At 36.3% G+C, this 7591-nt stretch overlaps 1 pseudogene; it reads right to left on the bottom strand.

Moving 5' to 3' along the window:
• Positions 1–1830: 1830 nt before the first annotated feature.
• Positions 1831–6250, bottom strand: LOC120785726 (annotated as a pseudogene).
• Positions 6251–7591: the final 1341 nt, after the last annotated feature.

Here is a 7591-nt window from a genome sequence, read left to right as displayed (position 1 = left end):
TGCATGTGGTAGGAGTGCATTTATTTCAATTAAAGTATAGCATTAAATCCACAGCTGACGTACTACACATAGACTGTTTATTCTCATTTGTCCAATAATAGTTTGGAACGAAATGCCTTTTACTGTAACATTCTATTGATGAAGAAATTTGTCTTTATCTTCTTGATTAATTGATTGTATGCCATGGTGCACATGTGTGCTGTTTAAGTGTGTGGTGTTCTCCGGTGAAAGTGAGATTTTTAGGTCTCACTTGGTATTTCTGTGACACGCTGAAGGCTGATGTGGGTGAAGACGTGCATAAGGTGTGTGCCAGTGGCAAACGAGAGGCCCACTGCAATTACATTGTCAAGGATGACAGAATTCTGTACTGTCCATGTCCTGCTCGCAAGGATCAGGTCAGTGGCAAACTGAGCCAGGCACTGTGATTAATGCTGTTTTAGCCACTCTTTTTGGCAGAGTCACACAGGCCTGTTTGATTTCTCAAAATTTACGCAAACCCTTGTTAAATATGATAACCCTGTCTGTTTCTCTTTGATTACACATTCTTCATTGACACATCTACATGCACACAGTTTGCACACATGCAAATTACACTCAGAAAGGCTCCAGCCAGCTGACAGATCTGCACTTGCTATGAGGTGACAGTACGGACCACTGAGTCACTGAGTCACCTGGACACCAAGCTCTTAATTGAATCCCTGAGACAACTTGCATTTATTTTAATCAGTATAGATGTATAGAATATTCATAGGTATTATAAATGCATTCAAACGGTAATCACAAGCTCCTCATTTTTATACAAAATTATCTATAACTGCCAAGAATGATCTAAACCAAAATAAGATAAAGTAATAAAACAATGTGTGTTTGAATCCAGTTAAAACCCCTATGTGCATCTCTCGTTAAAATTATAATGATAGCATAATATACTGTTTTTTGAAAGATGAGACAGGCATGGGGAAAATGTGTGGCTGTGAGCCCTTTTATTCCAGGGTCCAAAGCCTGGATCTTTGGGTGTAGCCACCTTGATTGTGGTGTACCACAGCATCCCTTTTGATGCTACATCTAGACTTCGTCAAAGTAAGAATTTTTCAAATCCTACAAATAGGGGCTTTCAATGTGTATTACATTAATGAACTAAATAATGAAAAAAAGGACACAAAAGGAAAAAAAAACAAAACAATATGTACTAAGAATGAGTTACTAATTTGAGCATGATTTGTTAGACAATCTTAATAGATGGTATTGATAGTGGCTTTAAAGGAGACCCAGCCTGGTAATAGAATTGAATTAACTTAAATAGAAAGATGCCATTTGTATATTACAGTATTATTCATTAGACACTGATTACACAGATTTCTCAAAACTGATTTCATTAATAAAACTTTTTTTAAAATCTAATCTCTGAAAGCAGAAGTTCTCCTCTTGATTTATTGTCAAGGGTGATCAAGGGTCTCAGAAAGACTAACTTTTTAAAATGTCGGTGCACTGCATATTTAAAAAGTAACTTTAACTTTTTTACAGATGAAAAGCATTGTTGCACTGACTTCTCTGAGTTTAAAATCTCAAGTCTGTTGTTCTTCAAACCTTTTCAAGCATCACAGTTAGTTGTGATCAGTTGTGGTCTGATGACCACATCCAAATGTGATGTAGCATTGCGCAGCAGTGTAATGTGAACTGATGAATTGCATAGGGCGGGAGCAGACACAAGGCAGCAGCACAATCAGAATTTTCTTCTTGGTATACCTTCAATTAAATGAGTAACATAATGAATGTGCTACTTATTTGATTTAATCTTTGGGTTAACTTAATTCCGCATCTGGCCAATACTCAATGCTCTCTCTTACCCATAAGCAAATGGATATATGAGATGAAGCTTTGGAGCTCATCCAGGCTTCCCTGCAAGTTGTCTGCTGCCTGCCTGATTGACTGGACAAATTTCATGATCTCAGGTCTGACTTTGTTGGTATTTGGGGAATACTGGTCCTCTGCCCGTGATGTGTCAGGCAGTACTGGTGTATTGTCAGACACTGACTCAGGAGTAACACCCCTATCTGCTGCCTTTGCATCTAATGTGGTGTATCTCTTTGGCATCCATGGCAATAAAAAAGATATCTACTGCTATTAATAAACCATGAAGCACACCTGTTGCTACCTTTGCCACATTTACTACCATGGCTGCCTCTGCTGCAATCTTGCCAATGTCCATCACTTCAACTAGTCGAACCAGTTGAAGAATGCCACTTATGCTCTTCCCTGCACCGAGGCCAAGCTTTTTCAAGTTCAGTTTTTTGAACTTGCTATCCTTAATGTCAAGTGTATCCACTGAGCCACATCTGCTGCTGATGCTCTGTAAACTGTTGCTAATCTCCTGTAACCAATCTCCTGTGTAAATTTTCTGTTTAAACTCTTTAATAATGCCTCTAATAGTTTTGTGATCAGAATACTGGTTGGCCATATTTGTGATATTTGACGCACCAGCACTAATCCCACCAAGTGCACCCACCCCCACTCCAGCCCCAGTGACAATACCAGAGGCTCCAAAAGTGAAGGGGGACAGCATAAGGCCCACTATGGCTGTGATCCCCCCCACCGCTCCAATCAGTCCTCCTGCCAGCCTGCTGATGGTGGCGCCCTCATGCACACGTTCCAAATCGTTAGCCACAACCCTTAGCCCTGACAGCTTGGTCTGGAGTTCATTCAGAGTATTCAATTAAAAAGCAACTTAAAACCCCAAAAAACATTTTTTTTGCTGATCTCCGGAGGTTTTTGTAACTTTGCTGCAATGATGCACAGGTGTGCTCCTGACATCACTGTTGGGAGTGTTGGTTACAGGTGCAATAAAGCACACTTATTACCATTCCCAACCAAACTCATCAGTGATGCTGGGTCTAATGTAAAACACTGCTGTTCAGTCTGGTGTTACTGTAAGATGCTCTTTAAAGTTTCAGCTGGTCAGGCAAGGCACAAATTGTATATTAAGAAGCTACATGCCTATTTCAGTAGAATTCACATCCAGGGTTTGTGTGTAAAACATAAATGGAGCAGTCAAGAGGACTGCGTGGCTATCTAGCTTAACTGAAAACACTGCAAGCTGGTGGTGATATACCTTGTCTAAGAGGTAGCTTATGATAAAGGGATGCTGCAGGATCTCACTTGCTGTTGGTCTTCATTTACGGTCTTTACTGAATATGTCATTCATGAGTTCATGAAGCTCTGGTGAGAACGTCTCTGGGAGAAAGGACCATCAGTTATCTTGAGGATGAGCTTGAATGTGGTCTCTGCTGAGAACTGAAGGAGGTCTATGGTTAGAAAACATTATTCAATAAGGAAAATAAAAACATTAGCCATTATTTTATTTTTCTCTTTCTAAATGTCATATTATTACCACAAACAATGTAGAGTCACTTACACCTATTTGTGTTCTGACAACAGAAAAGTATGCGAGCCAAAGCAAATAATTTACTAGTGACTGACACTAGGCTTGAAATATATTCTACCTAAAAAGTGGGTCACACTCCTAAAAGAGCAACCGATTTAGGTCATTGCCTCACGCCAGTTAGTAGTCAGCTGGTAGTTCATTAGTTGTCCAACAAAATGAACGTTGGCGGACAGAGGTTGTTATTGTTTTTAAGGAAGTGGGCTCTTTATTCTCAAATCACTGCAACATGATATGTTGTAAATAGCTTCATTTCTGTGAACATCAAACTCAAGCCTTTGTGTATACCATACACACACATTTCAGAGAAGTAGCCTACTGTTTGTATTTTCCTTATGCATATAAAACTCTTGGTTTTACAGAATATTGAAGATTGTCCTTATGCTCTGTAATAAAACATAGTTGCAAATCTGTGCAGTGGAATATTCTTTACGTATATATGTGTATATGTGTGTGTATATATATGTATATGTATATATGTGTGTATATATATGTATATGTATATATGTGTGTGTATATATATATATGTATATGTATATATGTGTGTGTGTATATATATATGTATATGTATATATATGTGTGTGTGTATATATGTATATGTATATATGTGTGTGTGTATATATGTATATGTGTGTGTGTATATATGTGTGTGTGTGTGTATATATATATGTATATGTGTGTGTGTATATATATATGTATATGTATGTGTATATATATATATATATATATATATGTATATATAGGTATATATGTGTGTATGTGTGTGTGTGTGTGTGTGTGTGTGTGTGTGTATATATGTATATGTGTGTGTGTGTGTGTATATGTGTGTATGTGTGTGTGTATATATGTATATGTGTGTATGTGTGTATATACGTGTGTATGTGTATGTGTGTATACGTGTGTGTGTATGTGTGTATATGTGTCTCTGTGTGTGTCTGTATGTGTGTATATGTGTCTCTCTGTGTGTCTGTATGTGTGTATATATGTCTATGTGTGTGTGTGTGTATATATGTATATGTATATGTGTGTATATATGTATATGTATATGTGTGTGCGTGTGTGTATATGTATATTTATATGTGTGTATGTGTGTATATATGTATGTTTGTGTATATGTGTGTATGTATATGTGAGTATTTGTGTATATGTGTATATGTATGTATACATACATTGATTGTCTAATTGTCTTTGTCAAGATTCCAAAGATTTCAACTTTTAATAGTAGGCACTGTAGTACATTCGCATTTATCTTAGAACATAGATAGCCATGGTCAATGAGAGATGACACTGAGCTACAGAAGCAAAAGTAATAGAACAGCGGCCAAAGGTGAGGTCAGGAAATCAGCTCTCTATTCTATAATACATAAGTTTTGAAATCCCATTACACGTATCACAACTTCATTATGTGCATACTGTCTTTGTGAACAAACAGATTACCATTAATAACAAATTCAGAGGAGCATAAAACTTACTTTCGAAAGAGTTCTTGCTGCTCACAATATGAGGATGACTTGTTTCATGGAAGATTTCTATCTCCTTGGTTAATGCTAGAACATGATTCCTGGGTATATGTTAAAAATAACACTTGCATAAAAATGACCTGTGTCGCTAGAAGGTCCTACAGCTGCCAAAATACTTTTAGTCCAAAGATGTCCTGTTTATGTGTAGCTGTGCTGACTAAAGCCGGGCGAATTGGCTTATATTTGTGTTTGTCATAAGAGGAGGCTAGAGCAAGTGGAAAAGAGACTGCAATTTTGTGCCAAAATGAGTATCAAATTTGCACTGCACTACATGATCAGCAGCAGCAGCAAACATAATTTATGCTGTGATGCTCCTCCACCTTCAGTGCAAGACAGTTTATCTGGATCCAAGAATTTTCAATACTTGATATAGGGCATACATTTTTTTTCTCATATGTCAGCATGATAGATTTTGGGATCCTAAGTATCACACAAACATAGCTGTTAAGAATTTTTCTTCTGCAGTACTCAATTATTTGTTTTTGTGCCCTCTTGGTCATTTCCTGGTTCCCAAAATACCCGCATGTGCCAAGGTTAAAGAAATGGCTCCTCTCAATGTGGAGCTGCCCTGGGAAAATTGTTTAGAATTATTTTTTTTTCTCATTCACACTGTGGCTTCTATCTTCCTGGTCCATTTAATCTGCTGCTTTTAAAGGGGACTAGCGGAACTGTTATTCGTCACTATTGCCTCATCTCCATTGCTGATTCAGAATTCCTTCTACAAATAATGTATTCAGCCCTCCAAATTCCACTATGTTGTTCCTGGTTTCCACTACTGCAGATGGTCAGCAGAACTGAAAAAGTTAGTAGAGCCTTTGTTTCATCATCAGTAATTTGCTATCAGTTCCACGTGGTGACTTTTTTCTCTCTAGTTCTTAAAACTTTCCTATAAAAGATGGTCTTTTTAGGTTTACAAAAACCAGTTTTGTTAAGAGATGTGATCCTGTGGGTCAGCTCAGGAACTCCCTACAATATATAACGAACAGATCAATGACTAATTGACGGAATAAAGAATAAATATATAAACAGAGAATGCACAAAGGAATAGAGATTGCACCTAATTTATGCTACCTTTAATATAGTTAATAATTTGATAAAAAAATTGATTAAAAATAGTTCTTTGAAATATCTTGGAGTGACTAAAGTTGCAAGTCACGGATTGCTCAGGAACTTTTCACTTACCTGCCCTAAAGTGATCCTTTTTATGAGAAATGTGTCATCTCCCAGGATTTTGAGTTTCTTTTTGTTATACGTAGCCATTTTTTGCCAGTGTACTCTGTTCTGCTCCCATGTTTGTTGTTATTTCCTAATGACACACATTATCAAACAAACAAAAACAACAACAGACCATTTTAGTGTTTTATTAAAAATGGAAAAGGTCACATTTAAGTTCAAAGTACAAACTGCTTTATACTGTTTCTCTTTATTCGAGCCTGTAATAAGTATTACCAGACAGCAGACAGGCAGGAACAGTGACCAGGCAAAACAAGATCTTCACTGATTAATGAACCTACAACTCTCAGATGATTCTTTTTCATTTACTTGTTAACCTTAAATTACCCAAGTTACAGTATGTAGGTTTACTAAGGAAAAGCTCTTCCAGCAACACACTCAAACATTTACACCTGCCAAATTGTTTTGATCTGTTTTATAAAAACAAAACAATAGAAAATAGAGCCTTTTACTGTGATAATTAAAAATATATTAAATTATGTAACATAAAGTACTATAAATACCCAAATGCATGACCTTACATCAGTGAATGAAGTTCTGCTCTGTCTTGAGAATTTAACCAAAACTTACTATTGAATTTCCACCCACGTGACGTTATAATTTTACTTTATCCTATCACAACCTTCAAAGAAACTATTGACCTTATACGGAGTTTACATTGTTATGTCAGTTGGTGGAAAAGTACCACAGTCAAACTAATTACAATGTGAAAACCGTGCTATGGTCCTAATAAGATTTAAGAGTTAACATAATTTCTGTCAAATTATAAATGTAAATGAAACCAGATAATATTTAAATCACAGGGGAAATAAGCAACTGTATTAGTAAATGCCTCTGATAAAAAGTCAATGATGCAAGACTGTTTACATAGTAATATATGACTCACAAGGTGTATTTTGGAAAAAAAAATTCAATCTCTAAGCTTAAAATTCGGTTGCATTCACCATTATTAGCAAGTGAAAGCTAAAAAAATACTCCTAGAACAACCCTCACCTTAAAAAGATAACATGGAGACAAAATTAGAAGTATACAGTAGTTTAATATGGTAGATGTACCTACCCATTGCTTTTATCTCATGTCTTATGTGTGTGTGTTTGTGGAACAAAACTTTGAGAATATGTTTTTCAGATATAGGGTGAAATGAAGAAAAAAGAAAAAAAAGTAAAAAAGGTAAAAAAAATAGTAAAACTGCCTTCGCACAAACACTCTGCTCTTGTTCTCATACAATCTACTTTTGTTTCCTAGATCTCAGATCTGTTACTGTTTCCTGTTTCCATGGAAAGACACACATATATTAACTACTACAGTTTATGGTATTGTGACTTGAATTTTGTCACCACAAGGGAAGTGAGTCTCCTTAACGTGACTGTATAAACAGTCTTGTGTCCCCACAATATAT

Source organism: Xiphias gladius, chromosome 23 (assembly GCF_016859285.1).
Source record: "Xiphias gladius isolate SHS-SW01 ecotype Sanya breed wild chromosome 23, ASM1685928v1, whole genome shotgun sequence".
In the NCBI taxonomy this organism is placed as follows: domain Eukaryota; kingdom Metazoa; phylum Chordata; class Actinopteri; order Istiophoriformes; family Xiphiidae; genus Xiphias; species Xiphias gladius.
Note: the sequence above shows the minus strand (reverse complement) of the source record. Positions and strands in the feature narration are given on the sequence as shown.